Here is a 23573-nt window from a genome sequence, read left to right on the forward strand (position 1 = left end):
GGATTGATACTATCAAATTATAACATAAATTCTGACAGGTCAATGCCCAATCTTTCCTCAGTTTTCATCCAAGGGATCAATCTACTTCTAATTCTTATAAATTTTGTTTTCATTACTTACCTCTGTTTTGCAAAATAACATCCTCAAACCACTATTTCTTGGTCAGTTTTATGATAACTATTGGCGAAAGGGAGGATTTCAGTCCCCAACTGGCACACGCTCTGCTCCCTTCCCCGTGCCGTGCCCGGGACCCTCAGTGCCTGGTGGGGAGAGCGGTGGTCAGGGCTGCAGATGAGTGAATGGCCTTTGCGCCTGACCACACTGTGGCTCTCTACCTTATTTCCTAGGGTTAATAATTGCCTCTCTCGCAGGCGCTTTTTGATAGTTCCTCCCCCCACTTAGGATCTCAGTCATTCCGATTTACATGAATGTGGCTTCCTTCCCTCCCCCCCCTTGCTTTCCTTCTTTCTTCCTTTTTCCTCTTCTCTCTCGTGCTCTTCTACCTCCCCTCTCTTCCCCTCTTGTCCCTTCTTGCATCTGTCCTTTATGGCACCTCCTGTTCCCCTGGCCTCACTCCTGGTTAACTGCTTTCTAGGCCTACCTTTTCTGTTATGAACACCCAGGATGGGCCTTTATTTGTCTCCCATGTTGAGTCTTCCATTTTCCAGACCTTTCATCTTTTTCTTGATTGTTATTCTCATTTTGTTGAACCATATCATATCAATAGTTATCTGAAAACAGAAGTAAATTTGTTCTGATACTTTATATATTTTTATTTTGTTCTCCGAAGTGTTCACTGATTTGCCCAGTTTTGGAATTCTAGGTAAGAAAATAATTTCCTCAGAACTGAGAAGGAGTTTCTTCACTGCTAGGTTTCACTGCTGAGAAGGCGCTGGCTTTGATTTCCAGGCACTTTTGTGGAACTTATCTTTTTTTTGGTGACATTTTATTCTATCTCATCTTATTTTGTGAAGACACTTTACTCCCTGACAGGTGTCTTTTGTTGTAACATCATTTTCTTGTTTCATGTATCCAATATCTTCTTTTTGAGACATTCATTACTTAAAATGTCCATGCATTTATTATTTGCAGCAGGCACCATATTCCCATGACATACAATCCAAAGGAGAAGCGTACTCAGTGGAGAGCAGGTATCCCTGCCTCCCACGACATCTGCCATCCCCTTTCCCTCCGTCAGGGTCTTTTCCTACAGGCCAGTAGGTGCCCTGCACAGGAGTCCATGGTGCTGTTGGGAGGTGTGGGAGTCCGGCCGCCTGTCTGGGATCCTTGGGCAGGGGAGCTGAGGTGGCAGGACAGGGTCCACAGTCATGCAACCTCCTATTTGCACTGTGCTGTTTGCTCACACTCTTCACTATGCAAACTCAGAAGCCTCTTTGCTTTGGCTGCTCTAGGGTGGGCTTTTGCTGCCACTTTTCCTGGGGTGGAGTAGGGCAGTCCATGGCCGGGAACCTGGGGAGCCGAGTGTTCAGCTCTTCTACCTGTTTTCAGCCACACCATTTGGAAGAGCTTGGTTCCTCCCATTTCTGAGTCTGTCTCAGATGTTGTCGTCTTCTGCTTGTCATTTTTGAGTGTTTGGTGTCAGCGTTACTTTTAGGTATTTAGGGGTCCAGTGCAGTCCAGAGAAAATCTTTGAGCACCTCACATTCCAGCCAAAGTTGACTCTGCTTAGTGATTCCACGCCAGCAGGAGATAGGAGGATCTGGTGAATGACTGTTATGCTTTCCTCGCTCCTCCCTCTCCTCCCTTCTTCAGGTTCCTTTAAAATGGAGGAAGAAGGGGAAAGGAGGGTGAGAAAGGAAAGCTCTTTTAACTCAGCAAGGACTGCTGGTTCTCTTTCAGCTCTCAGATTTCCTGTGTCATGCAAGAGTTCAAGCAGCGCTAAGTCCATGGGCCTCTTGTGGAGTTTGGAGTCCCTCTGCGGGGACTTTTCTTTCCTCCTCTACAGATTCCCTCGCTTCCCCACCCCTGCTTTGTGTTCCATCCACAGAACCTCTTCATACTGATGTCTTAGCCCTGGAAAGTCACTCTTTGGGCAATACATTGTTTTCTCTGTGCTCATCTCCTGTGTCAACCTAATCTAGGGGAATGCAAGAGCACTGCACTAACCGCCTTCTCTGCACCTAGCCCGCATGACCACCCTAGCCAGAAGCTGTCCTCACTTTTGCAAATGAGGCAGAACATCGAGATGTACGCCACAAGCCCAGGGGACAAAGCCCAAGAGTCTCCTCTCTGCTGGTATTAGTGGGGTGTTGACCATGGGCTTCTGTTTCTCAGCAAGAACACTCATCCAGTCTTTTTGAGACATTATCTTGACGATCCTCATTTGCCTCAAGGAGAAGGGAGAGATGAAATGAGATTCTTTCTATATAGTAAATGTATTAAAAAGTCATCAACCAAAGAACCCTGTGGTTCTCCATTTATACCACTGTTGATAAATATTGTTTATTGATAAATAGTTTGATGACCTGCTAACAAGTCTTCCTTGGGTACACCTATACCTTCTTTTCTTTATATTTTGCTTCAACCCAAGGTCCGTTCACTTCCTGCCCTGTGTTGTATGCCAGGAAGCTGTTTCTATGGATCCCACCATGTGGGTGCCCTTGCAGTCAGCTTCCAGCCTCCAGTCAGGTCTGGCCAGCAGGAGGTCAGTGGGAGGATGAGAGGAGAGAGGGGTCAGAGTCTCACTTCTGTTTCCTTCCAGGAGGTATCCAGTGGCCACAGCTCCACTGTCTGGCCCCTGCTTCTCAGGGTCAGGACTTGCTGAGCCCCAGGAAGGTGATTTCCTCCCTATCTTCCTCAGTGGTCATGGCAGCAGTGTCTCCCCATTACCACAGCATCTGGATTCTTCCCCATTTGTTTTTGTGTGTGTGTGTTCCCGTAACACAGTCCAAAATTTACATAAGCTCTTTTATCTTTGAATTCTCTTCATTTGACTGATTTGCAGAGAATCTTTTCCCTACCAGGATCCTGAAGCATACAATCAGAAGTCTTAGTAATAAGGAAAAAAGAACCATAGTCTAACAATGTAAGTGAGACTTTGTCACTGGCCAAGGATGAACCGCATTTCAGGATGGAAAGATGGGAAAAATCAACAGCTAGAGGTTGGGACCACCATGCCCTCCCTTAATGTACCCAGGCAGAAGCATTCTCTCTCTCTCTGATGTCCAGTCTGTTCACCGCTCCAACCTTTGCTTTGGTGAGGGGGAGGCAGGACCGATAATCGTCACAATTTCCCTTAAAATATTCAGTATCTATTATTTCTTTGAGACTAATTTTTTTCTCCACTGACATAATATTTCGGAAGGACAGATATTTCCATATCAGCTTTCAGCCCTTTACTCAGCTTTGAGGTCCAGGAAAAGCCCTGTCCATTTCTAGTTTCCTAAGTTCCTGAGTTCTTGTCCCACGCAGGTTCATGGAAGGAACCTTGTGTGCTAGATGCCGACGAGAGGTCCCCACCACTTTGGATATTTGCAGAAGAAAAAGGAAAGAAAGAAATCTATTGCACCATTCTCAGGGTGGGGAAGAGGGAAGGAGGAACACAAGGGCCACCTGTCAGAGGGCTCTGGTTGTGCAGCAGTGGGGCTCTGACATTCCCAGAAAAATGCATCTTGTCAGGGAGCTGATCTCTCTACCATCCCCAGAGGACAGGAGAGAATAACTTCAGCAGGTGTTCAGGAGCTTTGCCAGCAGGAAAAATAATTAGGTGTGGCAGGGCAGCATTTTAGAAGTTGTGTACAAATCATCCTTTCTGCTTGATCGACACTAGGAGCTTGTGCTCTTGGAGAAATTGGTTTATTTTCAAAAGACTGAATTGTAAAGTTGTGACCCAACCTTCTATGCCTAGTAAATCTCAAGTACACATAGTCCCATCCTACACATACTTATGTTTAATAGTGGTCTCCCTCAGGCTTAAAACTAAGCAAAGGTATGTAAATGAGGAATAGGTGTTGTCGTTAGTGAATTTGATAGGAGCAAGTGGGTGTGTGTTGAAAATTCCGTCCTTTCTGTGTCACACCAGCACAGGACAGACTGTTTTGCTTTTCTCTGCTCTGCCTGTGTACCTGACACAGAGGTGGCTCTCACAAATGTTTATTAGTTTAATTTTTAACTGCAATTTGGATGGTTATTTTCTATAACTGTCCTCATAAAAGTAACTTCTATTCATTCAAGGAGCTTCTAAAATAGCTGGGAAAGAAAGGCAACTTTTGCAAAAATCTGATTAGGGGTGTATAATTTCAATTGCTTTCTTGCCGACTACTCCAAAGCTCTATGTAAATATGTTGGGTTTACTTAGTTATGGTCTAGTTACTGTACTTAGGAGACTCGTGGCAGAGTCAGTGCATGTTCAGTAGTTACGGTAAGCTTCTGATTAGACGTTTCATGATTTAGTCTAGCTAGTGTGTAGGTTTCATGAAACTTCTTAGTATCCATTTACTTCAGTGTATTTTGTTTATTCAGAAAACGTATTTATGAAGGACGAGGAAACTAGAATATAGCATATATGGTTTAGCTACATGTCTGTCTTAGAAACAAAGCTCAAGAAGCCTTATGTGTTCAAGGGGTTTAAAGACGTGTGTGTATGTGTGTGTGCGTGTGTGTGCGTGTGTGTGTGTGTGTGCGCGCGCATGTGCACAAGTCACCCAGGCCGAGATGGGACAGTGGTGGCAAACAGTGTCTCCAGGCAGAGAAAACGGTACACCAGGGCCAGAGACCTCAGAGCGTCTGAAACACGGCGAGTGGCTAGGTGAGCAATGATTTTCCATCTTAGTAAAATTCCCACTCTCGCTGACAAACAATATTGGCAGTGATGTGAAAACAGTAACAGCGACTCAGATCTTGCAGCAGCATTTACCAAATATTTGTTGTGTTCAGTACTGTGCTCAGCACCTGATATGTATTATATTATTTTATTTAAATATATTTTATTTAGATAATTTCTATCTAAAGCACAGGATCAGAGATGTTAAGAAGCAGGTCAGACAATGGTTAAGCTGTGGATCCTGGGCCCAGGTAAGTTCTTCCTGCTCAAAGCCTGTTCTCTTAGGCACGATGCTTCTGGTCTGTTTGGATTTAAAAGTCAACAGGGCAACTTGGGCACACAACTCACACCAGGCAATGGTGTGTGCTTAGAGTCTTCATCTTAACCATTAAAAATATGGGCTCTCCTGAAATGTATTTATCTTGCATCTATAGTACATATAGAATATTTTAAAATACTAAATAAGTACACTAAAATAATACAGAACATGGGGACACAGTGCATAGCTTTCAGGTTTGAGGGAAGGTTAACAGAGCCATAGAATTTGAGTATGAATTATCATTTGCTGGACCTCTGGGCCAAGGGCAAACTATTATAACATCCAAGTTTCTAGGGAGGCCTCTGTGAACTGCAGTTATTTGAAATGAGTCAGACGCTAAAAGGCCGCGCATGGTGTCATTTTCAACATTTTAGGCAAACCTCGGCTTCTGTGTGTTTGACATCTCCAATCCCTTCTAAGTTCCTCACTGTGATCCAGCTTGGTCTGTTTACCAAATCTAAATCTCTGGAAAATTTGCTCCTGCAGTAGATCTAGAAAAGATGATTTATCTCCCGGGGGCCCATTTGTCATCCAGCCCCACCTTCCCCGCCGCAACGCACCCAGGCGCCCATCACGACGGCCGAGGCCCCTGGGGTGTCCTTCCTGCCTTCGACCCCACCCCTCTCTGTCCTTTCCGTTGTCCGCAGAGCGCAGCCGCTCATCGCGTCCCTCTATGTGACGTCTCCGGCATCCTCCTGTCCAACCCCATCTCCCTCCTCCTCACGGTCCGCCTCACCTCTCATTTCAAACGTCTGCCAGGCTTTGCCCTTCCAAAAGCAGCGACGTATCCAGATTTGCAGCGTGGAGTCACCCAGTTCGTTGCCTCTTTCCCTCCTCCTCCCCTTGCAGTCCTGCGAAAGCAGACCGAGTCACAGCACTCCACTTCCTCTCCCTCGCCCCAGCAGCCGCGTGACTTCCTGCCTGGTTCTATTGCTTTGGAGGAGGCTGAACTGTTGCCAAGTGACCTAGAAGACACAGCACGTGGTCTTTCCTTCCCCAGCACCCGGGGGCCAGTATTTAGAGTTTACGGAGTGTGAGGTTGGTTTTGGTACTGTCTCTTTGGTTTAGTAGACCTCTTTGGAAGAGTGGACATTAAGATCGTTAGGCTATGCAATATCCTATAACTTTCTTGTCTTTGTAGATCTCAGGTAAACATGCCAATTTACATGTGAGGTTAATGAAAAATGATATGCGGTATCTCTATATGAAAACATTAAAATTAGTCAGGCACAGTGGTGCAGGCCTGGAATCCTGCCACACTGGGAGGCTGAGGCAGGAGGATGACAAGTTTGAGTGTAGCCTGGGCAATTTAGCACTTTAGTGAGACCCTGTTTCATAGAAAGAAATGGGGGTGGGGTGGGGAGGGATTTAATTAAATAGAAGGCCCTGGATTCAATCCCCAGTTCTGAAAAAATGAAATTTCTTTCATAAAATAATTTATGCTCATTAAGAACAGTATAAAGTCTTTGGTGAGATCATTGTTAATATATTTGCAGTGTTGCATTTTGTTCATTTTTATTTGCTTCAGATTTAATAATTTTTTTTGTTTTGTGCTGTTGTATAATTGTGAATATTGTGTATGTAATTTTGTGTTTTTTGCCATTTAGTGTAGTTGTGAAATTATTTTTACATAGTCTACCATGGTCATAATTTTTAAAAAACTGCATATTTGCTAGGGATTTGGCTCAGCGGTTCTGCTGCCTGTCTTGCAAGTTCAAGCACCTGAGTACTTCAACTCCTGGTACAAAAGAAAAAAAAACAAACAATTGTTGGGGCCGGGGATTTAGCTCAGTGGTTCTGCTGCCTGCCTCACAAGCATAAAGACCTGAGTTCAATCCCTGGTACCCCCCCCACCAAAAAAAAAAAAAAAGACTTAAAATGAAAACTGCACTGTTCTGTGGTGTCCAGAGTATAATTTAGTCAACAGTTTACCAGTGGTTGGATCCCCCTACTTTTTAGTGTGTGAGGTTTGCCTGGTCCAGACTCTCAACTGACCAGCTTTCTCTCACCATCCAGTGATTTTCCCTGTAAGCTTCTTGCCCTTCCTGCAGGGTCCTCCTGTGAGGTCTCAGAACACAAGAAGAGAGACTTGAGGACAATCTCCAGGCTACGAGATCCCCTTCCCTCCAATCCCATTGCAGTGCGGCTCCCAGGAACTGTGGGAAGCCCTGGGATCAGCTCAGAAGAGAAGTGCAGGGAAGGGAGGTCCTGGTACTTCACGAGAGGAAGTACAGACTGGGCACAGCCCCAGGCAAGTTGCTGCGCCCTATGGACGGACGTGACTCGGGGTGCTACACTCGTATCAAGAGGAGAGTATTTTGTCTGGATGTTTGTTGACAAGACAGTCGCATAACATCACTAGAGGCATCTGATTTTGGGGATGTGTTAGGACTGCAAATAACATAGAACAAAATTAACAGAAACAACAGAAAACAAAACCAGTGTAAGCAAACAAATAAGTATTTTAAGCTCCCATCCTGGAACATCCGGAGTGGGAGCTTCGGGCTGGCTTAACCAGGCTCTGTGGATCCTGGGTTTGTTCAGCTGCACCCTCCTCCGGGTATGGCTTTGTCTTCAGGCTGGCTTCCTTCAGGGGCAAACCTACTGCAGTTACCTTAAGCCTCGCAGTTCTATTTCATGGCTTTCAGAGAAAGTGAAAACTTTTTTCTTGTGGTTTTTTTATTAAAAACGAGAAAAATTATTTCCCAGGAGTTCTACGTAAACCTTTCTTTGTATTTCAGTGCTGTAAATTAGATTACAGGTCCATTTCTGTACTAATCCTTGGGGTCGGGGCAATACCCTGTGCTGATTGGCTCTTGTTTGTGTTCACCACCCAATCACTGCCAGGCGTGTTGGAGGATTATTTTTAAGCCAATCAAGTTCACTCCTGCAGCTAGGGATGCAGTCAGTGCCCTTTGATGCACAGGGGCTACATGAGGCGAGAGGAAAGGGAGCACGAACATCACACGAAAATAATTCGTGGCAATTGCCAGTCAGGAGCTGCTGTCTACGTGGGATTTACAAATGCGGAAAGCTTAGAAAATGTTCACACTGCTGGAATGGATAAGAAATCCAATATTCGCTTTGAGTAGGGTAGATCTGGTGTTATTTAATTTTGGAGAAGAGTGGGCAGGGAGATGCGATCTTTGTATGGGTCCGGGTGCGAGGTCTCACCGTCACCGCTAGCTCTGGGATGCAGGGCAGCTCCTTCATCCCCTCTGCTTCACCTTCCTCATCTGTGACAGAGGCGAGGAGGGGCTCTGCGCACGCGCAGTGCTGAGGCTCGCAGGGGTGAATGCACTTGCGCAGCTTTAAACAGGCTCTAGTTTGCAGTTATGTACTTGAGACTTACTCTCAATATTTTATTTTCATTATATGTTGTTTATTTTTGGTTTTAATCTTTATTTCAAATTTTAAAATATTTATTTTAATGCAATACAAGTAGGTATTAATAAAGAATACAGAAAAACCATTCTTCTTACTTTTATGCAAAAATAAAACAAAATCTTATAACAAAATCATTAGAGAACAATAGTTCATACAGTGAACTGTGTATCATGATCTTAAAAGAACAGGCAGACTGTTACTCAAGATATAAATCAAGAACAAAGATTCTCTCTTACTGGAAGAAACCAACAAAAAAAGAACAAAACTTTCAAGAAACAAGCGGTATAAATGAAACAAATTAGCAATTGTCTTAAAGTATTTTTTGAAACAACAGAATAGTCAACATGGGGGGTTATTTGAGCTTCTCTCTACTTCCTGTCTACCTTATATTTTGTGCCCCCTCTCCGTGTGTGTGTGAGCGTGTGTATTTCGAGTTTCTCATATAAGACAAGCCATGCAGGATTTATAGGCTTCTGTGTCCAACTTATTTAACAACATCACAGTCCCAAGTTTCATCAGTTTTCCTGTGAATGCCTCAAGTGTATCTTTCTTTGTGACAGAGTGGCACTCCTGTGTAGTAAACACCACATTTTCTTTACTCATTCATATACCGATGTCCATAATGCTGTTTAAAAACCTAGCTATTATAAATTGTGCTCCTATAAACATGGGTGTGCAGGCACTCTGTAACATTCAACTATTTATACCATGTGTTTTTATAGAAAGCTATTTGAAAGAGGAGTAATTTGATGCAAAATACTTTTTCCAAGTGTCTAGGGAATATACACTCATAAGTGATGTATACTTTGTGTTACTCTATGTGTGAGTGCATGAAGGGAGAGGAGAGGGAGAGAGAACATGTGACAGAGTTTGTCTATATCCTTTATATATAAGTATAATATAAATATATATATTATATATCTTTTATATCTTTATTATCTATTCAGTTTTAGGAGCCTTTTCCATTATGAAAGCAGCATGGACTGCTGGCTGCTGCCTCTGCCATCTGCTCTGCACCCACGGGTTTGAGGCGAGACCGATGACCTCACGTGTGCCCATGACAGTAACAAGGGCTAGTCCTCACCTAGCAAGGCTTCCTGCAGAAGGCAGGATGGGATACAGGAGAGGGGGGCTCTTGCTGAGCTCCTGGAGCACTGGGGCGTGAAGGCAGGGTGCGTCTTTCCCAAGGACAAGCTGTGTGGTCTGCACTTCCCACCAGCCCTGGAGAACCCTCGTGCTGTCCCCCATCCTTGTTGGCTCACCAGGATGACGGTGCAGAGTGGTGATGGGACTTGGGGTGGTCAAGTCTCATACACATGTACTCTGTATTATAATTTGGGAAACGGAAGGCATAGCAATTGTAATGCAGAAATTAAAATCTCTGGTAGTCAACGATCCAGGCACGCTTATATACACATTTTATTTTGAATTATTATCTATTTGGGCCAGTCCCTGTAGTTTGAAATACCAGCGACAAAAGCTAGGAGCTATAAATCCTCTGGATAAAATCAAATTGTTTTACTGGCTTTCCTCTTTTACATTGTAAGCCGTTTAAGATTATCCATAGTAATGTTTAACAGATAACATCAGTTTCAATGTATCAACCGAAGGACAATGTAACTTCTGTTCCTGTCATTTTAGTCTGGAGCCAGACAATTACCATCAGCCAGGCAGACAGAGTCTGTGTTAAAATGATCTGAAGCGTTTGTGTTCTCCCCAGTCTTATTGATTGTCCATTTTAACTCAGAGTTATTCATTTTGTTTCATGTTTCTAGCTGCTTTGTTTTCAACATTTTTGTTTTGTGTATCAAGATTTTTTTTGAGCTGAACTGGACTGAATCTGGGTCAAATGGACTCTAGAGGGTGCTAAATATAACCTAGTTTTAGGTAATGATTCTTTCCCCTCTTTGTAGAAAACATTACCCCAAAAATAGATATTTGAGGCTTCCTGTCTAAAATGGAAGTCATTTTTTAAAAGGTAGCTTGGTCTGATACTATGAATCCAAGATATAAGGGTGTGGAGCACTAACCGGGCCAGAAAAATTCCTCAGCCTATTCTAATCGCACTATGAAGTTCCAAAAAGTGCATAGAAGTGTCACGCGCCATTATTTCCGGGTTCTTCATGCCCTGCATGAATTCCGGATGTGAGTCCGCCGGTGACGGTGGTTCACGCCTGCGCAGATGAGGCGCTTGGTTCGTCAGAATGATGCAGGCCGGCATTGACCAATAGAAATGGGCCACGTCACCCGGGTGGCTATAAAAGGCAGGCTCGCATCCGGCTCGGGGTCTTTCCGCCATTGAAGATTGTAGAAGAAACTCCAATAAAGCGTGCATCAGAAGAATCTTGAGTGTTGCGTGCTCCTTGCTGGCGAGGTGCGCGCGACATAGAAGACTCTGTATGCATGCTGTACCGGCAGCTCTAACTGGCTTGCGGGGAGCCGTCACCATACATTTATTGAATCATTCACAGCCTGGCTGTTGATCGTGTGGAGAGTAACAAGGGCAAATGTATCATCCGCGATTCATGGAATTTCACTCCAGTGGGCACCGCAGACAAGACAAATGGCACGGAGTGTGCTAGATATCAGTGTGCCTGAGCCACACTAGTAACTGTGCTCACTCACGCTGTCTGCTCACCACCGCACGGGACTCTATGTCTGGCGTGGCTCTTAACCTCTCGGGTCTCCGTTTTCTCATCTTTCACACCAGTCCGATTATATATGACTCAGAGCTGGTTTTGTAAGGATTTGAAATTCTTCGCGCAGAATGCCCAGTGCAGTGTTCCGCCTGCTGAGTGACAGCTTCTGTTGTTTTTATTGTGCTCAGAATCACAGTCATCATCCTTGTACAACCACTCATCCTAAAAGGATGCAGAAATATTGTCTTAAAATTGGAAAGCATGAAGCTTAATTTGATTATGATTTCATGATGCCACTTACTCCCTTACTCTAGACCCTTCGTTGATATTTCATGTCTGTAATCATGAGGACTACATTTCTTCTCCTTATTTTCAGGCCCTCAACAATCTGTCCTCACACCCGCTTTTCCCAGTGGGGAAAAGAATGTGCCCCTCATTAGCTGCTCCTCCTGCACACTCTGTATTTGCCTGCTTCCATTCCTCCAGGCCTTTAAAAACGCAGCAGAGACTGATACTTGCTGTGTCCTTGCCGAATACCGCGCACCGGGAGGCACTTGAAGCGAATCATCACATTTAGTTCCAACAGCAAGCCTGCGATTTCTTCTCACTCCCCCGTTTGTAAACGTGAAACTGCCCCAAGTGGTACGGCCGTGAGCGAGTCGGTGTTCCCGTTGTCAGTCTGTGTGCCAGTCCCTAACTGGTGCACTCTCTGGCCTTCCCGTAACCTGTCTGATGACCCACTCGTCCTTCAGTGTATTCTTGAACCTTTTCCACCCCCCGTGGACGGAGCCTGAGTTAACTTTTATTGCAGCATCCATCATGTTTTGCTTTCTGTCCCCGTTTTTTGTGAATGCCACTGTGAACAACCTGGGAGTAGGCACCACGTCCCGACTGAGGAACCACACAACATGCTTTGTAGCCAGTGAATGTCTACGGTATTAAATGGAATTATACTGAAACTGTTCATCTGAGTTCTAGAAATAGTTTGTTATCCACGCTAAAGTATCTTTGGTGAGCGTGGCCGAGAGAGAGAGAGAGAGAGAGAGAGAGAGAGAGAGAGAGAGACAGGGCTTTGTAGAATTGAAAAGGGTCGTGATAGTCTTCATGCGAAAGGTACCATTTGTTTCCTCTCAGTAAGTGGTGGCTGCAATGTGACTGAGGGTTCAATGGCCACAGAGGTCTCCGTGTCACTGTTCCAGCTTCAGTGACCCTGTGTCCTCCTTGCTAAGCTGGACCGTACTTCTGGGCTGTTGGCTCTGAGAAGCAGAACCTTGCTTATGCCGATTGCCAGGTGTCGCTGTCCTCAGGACTGTGGCGGGACAGAGAAAAAGCTCAGTGACTGTCAGTGAGGTACGCATTGGTTGACTATGGAGCTCCCTCAAATCCTTATGCAGCAGATGGACGGTCAGCACATAAGTCAGACAGCGGATCAAACAAATACGACGGATTATCTAAAATGTGTCATTTGAGCAGTGACTTTTCCACCTCAGCTGTCACAGGATTGTTTTAACTTTGGAGCATGTATTCAACTTTGCTTTTGTGCTATCATCACAATGCAAGCAGATCGGAAAGGACCATGTCTGTCTGTCTGCGTGTTACCATAACTCTGACTGCGTGACCGTCCCTCTCTCCTGGCCCACCTCCTATCTGTAATCTTTCGCTGGGTCTCCAGAGCAGGCTCTCAGTGTAAAACCTTCTCGAAGCCCACACTTCACTGGCACCTTCCTCAGAGGGAGCGCAGCAGTGCTGCTTGAACTGCTGGAATCCAGGAGATAACCCCATGCATCAGCCACTTCCCAAGATTTACAAAAATAGGGTTTGAGTGTGACTTTGCCAGGAGCCCAAAGTGATTCTGGAAGACACAAGACTAACAAGTCATTTTAACGCATTTCCAAATGGCAATGAGAACTTTCTGATGAAAAGAAAACGCCTTCCTAGGATTTCTGAGTCAATTTTCTCTCGTACAAAATGATTGCGCTATGATGCAAAGTCCTCTTCCCTCGAGGGTGTCCTTGTCGTCTGTTTTGCCATCTCGTCTTAGGTATAAGTGGGAGGAGACACAGGATGGGCTGCAGTGAGCAGAACAGAATGAGAAGATGCCTTCCTGGGCTACCAGTCCCTGTTTTCCTCTTCCTTGTTAACTTGAAGTTTTTGTGACTGCTCACAAGGAAGCAGGTTTACTAAAACATTTCACAAAGTAGATTTATATGAAGAGCGCATTTGAAACACTGGGAAATGGGAAATGTCAAAGATTTTGCTCTTTGTCCTGGGGAATTTGATGTGTGGTCCCCTGGTGGGTGCCCCCCCCAATACATTTGCTTGGAGGCCACCTTGCAAGGATTGTGTTCACTAGAAATTGAACACATGGTCACAGAAGCCAGGCAGAGGACACAGACTTCTTCCACGTCACCGAAAGCCACTTAGGCACTCTGGATGCCAAACAGGGCCCGGCAGCACAAGAAAACACATTTCTCCTGAAGTCCAACACTCCAGGAGTCGTTACGACTTTGTCTTGCTCTCCCAAACTTGGGTTAGGTGCCCACCTTGTCCTCAGTCATGGGAAGGCTAAGTCAGACGTTCACATTGTGTGGCATGGAGAGGGGCTGTTTCTCCTATGGAACGCGTGAAGCACAAAGCCGTGCTGAAGAATGTGTGATGCAGAGCCATCCTCTTCAGCGTGAGGACGTAGTAACTTAATTAAGAAGGCTGGCGTCCCCCGGGACAGGACCGGCGAGACTCAGGCCGCACAGATTTCCTGGTGGTTTTTAATCTCGTTTGTTTAGCTCGTTTCTGAGTTTCTTCTCTTTCACGGTGCTCACAGAGTAGGCACACATCTAAGCGACGTTCTGAGTCATGAACTTTAGGTTTTCTTTTTCTCCTTTCCACCAGCTCTTGGGTCGTGTGGCCTTTAAAGCAGAGACGTCCCTTGTCCTCAGCTCACTTGTCCCTCCGCCCTCACTCCGTCTCTTGCCACCTCCTTTGCCCCACAGAGTCTGCCCTCTATGCCCCTTTCCGTGCTGCTGAATGCGTGCCGCTTCTGAAACACTTTGGCATGAAAGGTGATATGAAATTGTAAAGTGCTCTTATCACGGGCTTCTGCCAACGTGTCTCAGCCGTGACGCGGGACACCTCTTCTATTTCAGTGTTGTGACGGGAGCACAGCCGGTCCCCACACTCAGACAGGCATGTGAGATTGCACTGGGCCCTGCTGGGGACCCGAGCTTGGAGCGTCTCCCACGTTAGGTGATTGTGGCGGTGTGTAGAACAGCTGTTAGGGCCTTGGTACTTGGAGTGTGGTCTGGGACCTCACCTGGAACTTGCTAGAAATGCAGAACCTCAAGCCCTGTCTTAGGCTTTTTGGATCAAAAGTTGCATTTTAGCAAGCACTCAGGGGTCAGAGCACATGTCACTAGTACTGTGGACATCTGCTATGTTTAGCTGGCCTGCATTCCTGATTCTGGTAACCATGTCTCCTTCCCTTTCTTAAAATAGCTGCTCTTTTCTCTCTCCAATTGTGTGATTCTGGTAGGGTGGCCAATCACAGGGCGATGACATTTTGGCTATAGAAGCAGACATACAATTCAGGGCTGAACACATAATTCATGCTGCTGTGATTGTCCAGGGATGGTCACAGGGGACCCAGGTTGGCCAGTCGGGATCCTACTCTCAGGATCCTACTCTGTTTCTTCCTACTGAAGTTGGAGGGAGAAGTCTTTCCTCTGGAGCCATGAATCTGGCAAGAGCCACATGTGGAGTGGTCCGTGGCACTTCCCAGCTAGGTGGGAAGACACGTTTACCGCGAACGGGAAAGAGCTGCACCCAAAGAAGGGGGCCAGGGATGGGGTTCTGGCGCCCAGTCCCTGCCTGTGGGAGGCTCATAGAGCGTCATTTCTGCTCAGCGTGGTTGGAGCCAGGCTCCTCCCCTCTTACACAGGAAGCAGAGGTCCTCCATGATGGGGAGGACGATTGCTGTGAGAAGACGAAACTGGCGAATCCTGGCCACGACACGAGAACCCTCCGCGAGTTCTGCCTTCCAGCAAGTTGCTCACGTGCACTCTACTCTTCTTTCCTTTGTAATAGTAAGAAATTCTTATAAGATTTTTGAAAAGTTTAAATGAAAAGAAGAATGAGGCATGAACAAAAATGTGAAAATTAAAAAAAATCTATTACAATAAAAGATGCATTGCCTTGAGTCCCCCTCAAAATCTCCCTGTGTTTTGAACACTTATCCCGTCATTCTTGTCCCTTTCTGAAGCAAAGCCTGCTGCAAAGACCGTTTTGTGTCTCGGGAGCCGGCTCGAGTTCTGAGTCGAACAGCCACAGCTTGGATCTGGGGTCCCCTGAAGGCCTGCACGGTGAGGGCGGAGTCCCAGCTCGGAGCTCTGGGATGTGGTGCGAACGTTTGACCTGCGGGCGGTTCGAGGTCACTGGGCATGTTGTCCCATGAGCTGTGGGGCTTGGGTCTCTTCTGCTATCTCTTCACTTTCTGTCCCCAGATGGACACTGTCTCGGCTGCAGAATCAGCCACCACCAGCAGTGGCCACCTCCGCGGGCAGCCCTCTTCCGGGTCTGTTTCTTCTATGCACTCACTGCATGGAGTGTGCGCAGCGCTTCCCCGCTCTGACCTGCACTAACCGCTGTCTCCTGGCCCCTGCACATTCTCAGATATTTTTGTCTCAGTGGCTGGAAGCCTCAGGGGAGTCTGACTTTCTCACAAAGGCATCTCGCTTGGCTTGGGGTTGCCAAGCCTCTCAGAATGACAGCTCCTGGGCTGGGCTGTGGTTCAGAGGTAGGGTGCTTATCCGGGATGTGTGAAGCCATGGGTTTGGTCCCCCACACTGCCAAAAAGAAAGAAAGAAAGAAAGAAAGAAAGAAAGAAAGAAAGAAAGAAAGAAAGAAAGAAAGAAAGAAAGAAAGAAAGAAAGAAAGAAAGAAAATCCAAATAGCAGCTCCTGTAAGTTGGTTGGTAAAAGCTCTCTGTCTTGCTTAAGGGAAATCGATGGAGACATGATATTCAGGAGGAGGGCCAATCTGTTCAGCTGCTTTCTCTGACTCTGGGCACCCGCCTCTGGCTGGGGGTAGGCAAGCATTCCTGCTGCCGAAGGCAGAGTCCGAGGTCAGGTCTTGAACAATGGCCAAAGTCCTCTCATGGCCAGCGGTGACATCTTAGGGAAGCAAAGTAGTTGTTTCCTAAAGAACAAATTAGCCTACAGTTTCACACTTTGTGCTGTGCTTTCCTCTGACAGCAGGAAAAATGATTTAAAAATAATGATCCCAGGGAAAGTATCTTCTGAATCAATAAAGACTAATAACAATTTTCTCAGGTTTTTAACAATTTTATATACTTAATTATGTAGGTGGTGACCTGGAGTAGTGACTTGTGTGGGGCAGTGACAATTGCTTTTCATTTTCATTTCACACCTATGTGTTGACTGACAAGCTTGTATGAGGCCCAGGACTGGAGATATAAAGTTGGATGACACTACAATTTTGTCTTCAGATGTTTAAAGACCTGAAATATTTTGAAGTCTGACAATGTCAGATTAGAGAAAGCTTCCCCTGGTATTGACCTACATCTGTGATGGCGGAGTAGTAATACAGGTGTTTATGGTGACTTTTCAACAATATTCCTCAGACTTACTGCTTCCTCTCCCATCATTAGCATTCTGGTGACCCATCATTTAGAGGCTTTATTTATATGGTGGTTCTTTTTAATTGTAAGAGCAACTTGGGGGTTGTAAAGTTGAGGAGAGAGCTACCTTCTTTATGGATATTTTGAGTGGTAAATACTTTGTGTGGCATGTCAGTGGTGTATTACTTAACTTAATCATTGACCAAAACATATCAGACAGTGCGGTGTTTCTTATACATAGTGGAAAAGTGAAGTGAAATAAAAATTCTCCCCAATGAGAGAAATGAAATATTAAGAAATAAGACTTTGTCAGATAGAGTTTAGCTTTGGAGGGCCAAAAACTATGGTATTATCTAAGAAATATGTATCTCCTGAAAACTTTTTTGGAAGAATATTCCTGTGCTGAAAATGAAAGCTGTATTGAAAACTAGCTTGTCTTTAAGAGTCAAGAAGACTTGACTTCAAAGACCAGCTCTGCCGTAGTTCATGGCTGCTTGTGTTAGCAGCTTCACTTTCTGACCTTCCATCTTCTTGTGTGGTAGGAATAATGGCACCTGTTTGCAGGAGTCTTGTGAGGACTGGGTATCACCCCTGCAAAGTGCCTGGCTGCTTAATGTGGGTAACAGTCGTCAGTTTAGTCTATGTCTCATTCCTCGATGGTGCCAGATCAGTGGGACTCTGTGTCCACCTAATGCCTACACAGCGATGTGGTAATCGATGCTCCTATAGTACTTGTCAAACTTGGCTGTACACGAAAACCAGCTTAGGATGAGGTAAGAATTCCCAAGTCCAGGCCTGCTCGGGACCAGGCAATTCATGGTCTCCAGGTGGAACAAAGGTATCCATATTGGTGAATATTCCAGGTGATTCCAATATGAAGACAGGTGGGGAAATCCCTGCTCCGGACATCCAAAGTTTGAACGAAGCCTGAAGCTGACTACGGCTTTCATGTCAAGGACACATTGCCTGAAATTGCAAAACAAACAACTGTAGCCACTGAAGGAATTATAGTCGGCTTGAATTATTCCTGCACTAAATAAGTTACTATTAAATAAATGCCTTTTTTCTAAAAATATATTTTAATAAGATATGACATTAAAATGCTGTTTTCCTTGGTTGTTACTGTTTTAGAGCACCACGAGTAAGCAAGCTCCAGGGAACACAGCCTCTGTGACATGTGGAATTTTCTTTTTTTAAAAAGATTTTTTAAATTTTAAATTGAATTTATTGGTACATTCTAGGTATACAGTACAGTTACATTCATTACTGGGATCTTGTACCTCTACATGCCAGGTCTTGGTTCTCATTTTTTCCCCTTGTCCCTGCCCTCCCTTCACCCCCTCCTCCCCTCCCCACCTTCAAACACTTTAATTTCATTTTTACATTTTCTCATTTTTTTCCTTTTCCCTTATTCCCCTTTCCCTATCCTTCTGGAATTTTCTTTTTGAAGAGAAAAACATTTTCCAGCTTGGGGCACAGCTGAGCCTCGACAGCATATCACTGCTGAGAAGCAGGCTTGTAATATAATTTTCCTTTCCTTGAGAGACATGTCACATTTCACAAAAGACTGGCTTAATTATGTCTTACTGGCACTGACCAGGTGAAGGAAAATTTCCATCCTAGGAAGTACAGAAATGAACGCTGTATTTTGCATGTAATACACAGCATGTGAAATTCCTGGTGGCCCATGACTTGGTTTCCAGACTTTCAGTTAGAGATGCCTGTCCTTAAAGTGACAGTTGGACTCCATACTGCGCTGATGCTGTCAGGAGCGCAGTGTCAGGGAGACCTAGCTCAGAATGGTGTCTGGGAACAGTCTTCCTTACAGATGACGTGTTTGTCCACATAAGGGAGAAGAGACTTTAAAATATAAATGGACAGGAGACAGAATTTCAGTTACATAGCGATGTGATGTATTTTTGATGAGTATCATCTGAGATGCACTTTTGCCTACTCTAAGAAGTAATTGCTCATGGAGCAAAGGTCTGATGTCTTCAGTAGCTGTTTTGATCACCACATTGTTCCTGGGTTAGAAGTGGAGGGGAGCCCTTTAGGACAAAGTGGCAGAGCTCACCAACAGGGATTCCTGTCCCGGGATACTGCAAGAGGGTCAGAGAGAATGGTGATACTAAATTAAAAAAAAATTAATTAAGTTTTGTGGTGTTGGGGATTACACCCAGAGCCTTTGCACCGAGCTACATCCACAATCCCCCCTTTTCTATTTTTTATTTTGAGGCAGGGTCTCCCTACATTGGGTTGTGTTGGGCTCAAATTAGTGATATTTTCCTGCCTCACTCTTGCAGGAATTTAAAAATTTTATCTTTTAATTGACACATATTGATTATACATGTTTATGGGATGCAATATGATGATTTAATGTAAGTATACAGTGGACAGTGATGATGTTGTGGTAGTTAATATTTTCATCTCCTTAAACATGTCATGTCTTTGTGTTTGGAGTCTTCAGCTCCTCTCTACTAGTTCTTTGTAAAATAGATAATTTGTAAACTATAGTCATCCTGTGCTGTTGTAGGACACTGAACAAATCCCTCCTGCCCAGTTGTATTTTGTTACCCAGAAGTCATTTTCTATGTAGATTTTATCATTGCTTTCCCAGGTAGCAACTCAATTCTTAAAAAGGATTCAGTCAAAACTTCTGGTGTTAACACAAAAACATGTTTATAAGCCAAATTCAGAAGAGCTCTATGAATAGTGATGAAAATCAGTTTTAATAATAGGGAAATATTTCCTTTACTTAATCACCACCTCAGGAAATTCAAGGTCTCCTTTTTAGTGAATACAAAATGGGAAGTTCAAACAGAGATAAACTGTTCAATCAGATTAACTCCTACTGCTCACTATAAAATATAAAACATTTTATAAAAACCTTTCAGTTTGAGCTTAGGAACAGAAGTGGAATGTAAAAAGACATAAATCCTTGCTATGCTCTCAGTTTTCTTTATTTTAAAATTACATTCTTATTTTGTGTTTGTAATGTTTATGTTGAATTTTGTATTTGAGTAATTCATTTTCTTCTCATAGTTTTCCTCAAAAAGTTTTAGATTTTTAAAAATATTTCATCATTGCTTCTCTTAGGAGTTGGATGGCTAATGGCCATATCATTGGAGTGAACATCTGAAATTTCTGGGCACTTGCATAGTTTTCATTAACTGTAAATTGTTTTGAAACATCTTTCTGTGTACAAAAGCTTTAATTATTTGCAATGAATTCATTGACTTCTGTGGATGAAATTTCTTGAATCAGTGGTTTGGAAATTGTTATAGTTGTCAGATAAATTAATTAGCATTAATTAATTAAATTGTTACAGGATCTAGAGCAACTTTTGCCTTTTTATTACATGAGATTAATTTTGGAAAAGGGAGTAACCTGGGTCTTTAAAATAAGAATTAATTGTTCTCTTTATTTAAAACTGAAGTGTGTCTTTTCTGTTCCATTAAAATCCCATTTTTAGTTGATCTAAAATAATATTTCCCAAAGATATACAGAATGCTTAATTACTTATAATCCAAGTAAAGTATTAGCCAATAGATTTATCAGTGAGATATAATTTTGAAACTTTATTTAACTCAGGAATTAAAGTATCTCAAATGCCTTGGCACCTTCATGGAGAAGCATTGTACCAATTATTGTTGAAATAACCAAGATGGTGTGGGCTTTCCAGAAGAGTTGGTGATTCTAATTCTCTCTTACAAGGGCATGAGTTTGTCAAGAATGATGACATATTACTTTTTATTTTATTAAAAGATGTGCGGAACTTATTTCTTCACCACTCACTTAACACATATTTATGAAGCATCTATTATTTACTAGCCCCAGTTTTGAAGTGTTAGATACAGGTCTTTTTCAACCCATTTGAAATAAATCAAATATCTATCAAAATATACCAGCACATTCACACACACACGCACACACACACACACACACACACACACACACACAGCTTCTTTTGAGGCATGTGGTAAAAAAAGAAGAAAAAAGAAGAGCTCATTCAGGGTCTTGAGGATGGATGATGGCTTGACTGTTCAGTCTGTAGAAAAGAGAAATAGATGTTGGGAGGAAAATGCAATTTGATATGTCATTCTTGTTTTTCCCGAGCTTTCCAGAAATATTTCCCTGGTAGTAAATGCTGATAACAGAGGAAAGAAATGATAAGAAATACTTCTCTGCTTGTCTTGGATATCAGTGTTCATTTTCTGAAAACTCTTTCCTCTGTTCTTTAAAAAATGCATTTTCTTTGAAGAACAAAAGAAAGGCTTGTAAGGATCGAACAGATGTGGGATTTACTTTACCCATACTAATGGAGACCCTCTATGGAAAGTAATGAGCAAACAAACAAAGAATGCTCTCTCCCAAATGAGTCCCTTAATTTCTCTATTTTCTAAAACTTAGGCAGCTACATAGCCTTCTAGCACCCTTTAAAGGAGAAAAACTCTGAAGTTACCCATGCTTGTCAATTAATACTCCAAAGGAAGTTTCGTGAGGCTCCATAAGCAATGTAATATTTCTTTTGTTGAGCTGCACTAATAATACTATTATTGATAGTTATACTAATGATGGCTATTATTATTGATAGAATATAAAAAATAATAGATTGACACTAATATTTAATTTAATGTTACTTATAAACAATAGCAACAATAATACTTTGCCCAATGGGAAAAACAATTCTAGCAGTGATTTGAGTATTAATTCTAGGAGTATTTTTAGTTATTTATGGTCAAAGTTGTTTTCTCATTAATAATTTAGTTTTTGAGTTCAGGTTAAGAATGTGAGTTATAAAATTCTTCTGTTCTGTCAGAAGGTCTCTTACTAGAGGTGGTATAGCTAGGGCTGGGAATGATATTTCATTATTTTTTCTCAGAAACAAGAAGATTTAAACCAGACTCTGACTCTAGCCATAGAAGAGGGTGGAGTTTTGTGTCCTCTGTGTGACTTAGGACTGAAAACCTCACAGAACTCAGATGCTCGAAGTCTCTGGAGAGCTGAGACCTTGATCTGATGCAGTTAACATTTTCAAACATGCACCAGAGCCTCATAAGTGGAGATTTGCTTTCTGAGCTCATTTTAACCAAAGAAGGCTTCTTTCCTTGAGTGTGTAGGTGGGTGAGGGTGGACAGCCTGTGAATGTGGACCGATGTGAACTTGTTAAGTCAGGCATTAGCTGGCATTTACAGTCACTTTAAAAAATAAGAGCAAATAGCTTTAAATAAAAATTCATCTCAAGAAATAAGCTGGAAAACAAAAATTCTTTAATAGCCTTTCCCTGAGCACTGAAAACTACTAAGTTATCAACATATGGCCTTCTAGTTTTCTTCCTACATGTGTGCAGTTTATGTACGAAATGGAATCCTACTCTAACATCTGTAGAGCCTATCTTTTCCATCTTAAAATATGCAATTTGTATTTTGTACGTCAGTAGATCTGTCTATAATTCAAAACTGCATACTATTCCAAAGTCTTTCACCAAAAGGGATCTTTACTTAACTTCTGTTTTTGCATAGTCAGGTCACACATTGTTCAAAAGACGTGTTTATTTCCTTTACCTAAGGAAGGACTTCTCAGTGTCAGTCTTCCTGGTATGATGAGTCCTCTGTTAGAATTCCATGTATGTTCTATTAGTTCGGTTCCCCTGGGGAAACCTGACCAACCCTGACCAATGCAATGGGTAATAGGGCAGAGGAGGTAGATGGTGTGGTGTGCATGCTTCATAGGACCTAGTGGGGTTGCCTTTAGTGGGCCGAGACAGTGTGATTTTAGGATTTTGAAGAAAAGGACAAGCTTCACTTACCTGTCCATTTTACTTAATCACTGTGAGCTGTGTGCCTGGTAGCCTACAGGGAACAAGAAAGAGGCCCTCTGGAGAGTAACCCAGGTGAGAGATACCGTGTGGGCCCAGAAAGTGGATGGGATTTGCTAATGGATTCTCTGTCAGGTGTGAAAGAGAGAGAACTTGAAGGTAATGCCCAGATTTTTGGCTTGAGCACCTGGGAGGATGGAACTTATTTACGGAGAAGGGGAAAATGGTAGGAGGAGGACTTGGAAAAGAAAATCAGACATTTGTGTTGCACAAGATAAGTGTGAAATGTGTGTCTGGCCTTTGAACGAATGGAGACGTCTAATAGGAGGCAGCTGGATGTATGAGTCAGGAGTTCAGAGCGGCTTTCTGGGCTCCAGACACAGAATTGTGTGCACAGCATCGAGAGCCGAGTGGCCGGATGAACTCATCAGGGGAGGAGCGCAGCGAGAGGAGCGATGAGGCTCGGAGGCCCGAGGTAGTCGAAGCGGCTCAGTGGCTTCTGTACTCATCAGAGTCACAGAGAAAATGAATGTTCACGTTGTATGCTCTGTGGCAGCACAGATCTTTTACTTAGGATTCTAAATATGCAATGAGGTTTTTCTGCAAGGAAAGTAAAAGTGTTAAAAATATTTAAACTTTGGAAACATCTGAAGGAAAGGTGGGAGGTTTGACCAGACTCATTGGTTGATTTTTGTAAAGTCTAGAAGATCATATATCTTCTGGTTTGGAAACCGCCCTTGAGTGAAAATAGTACAAGAGAAATGGAAGGATTTTCTAATTAGTTGATTCTTTTCTAGTTATGTCTTGCAAAATACATTTTATTGCTAAATTTCAAGAAGTCATTTATAATTATGTTTATTTTACTAAATATCTGCAGCCTGTGCTTCTACATCATCTGTATTGATATGTACTCAAGTATCTTGGCGGGGATTCCATGGGGAATTCTTTCTGGGCCTGAACTCATCCCAGCCAGCAGCGTCAACAACAACTTCCTG

Source organism: Fukomys damarensis, unplaced genomic scaffold (genome assembly GCF_012274545.1).
Source record: "Fukomys damarensis isolate Sample0158 unplaced genomic scaffold, DMR_v1.0_HiC HiC_scaffold_25, whole genome shotgun sequence".
NCBI classification, from domain to species: domain Eukaryota; kingdom Metazoa; phylum Chordata; class Mammalia; order Rodentia; family Bathyergidae; genus Fukomys; species Fukomys damarensis.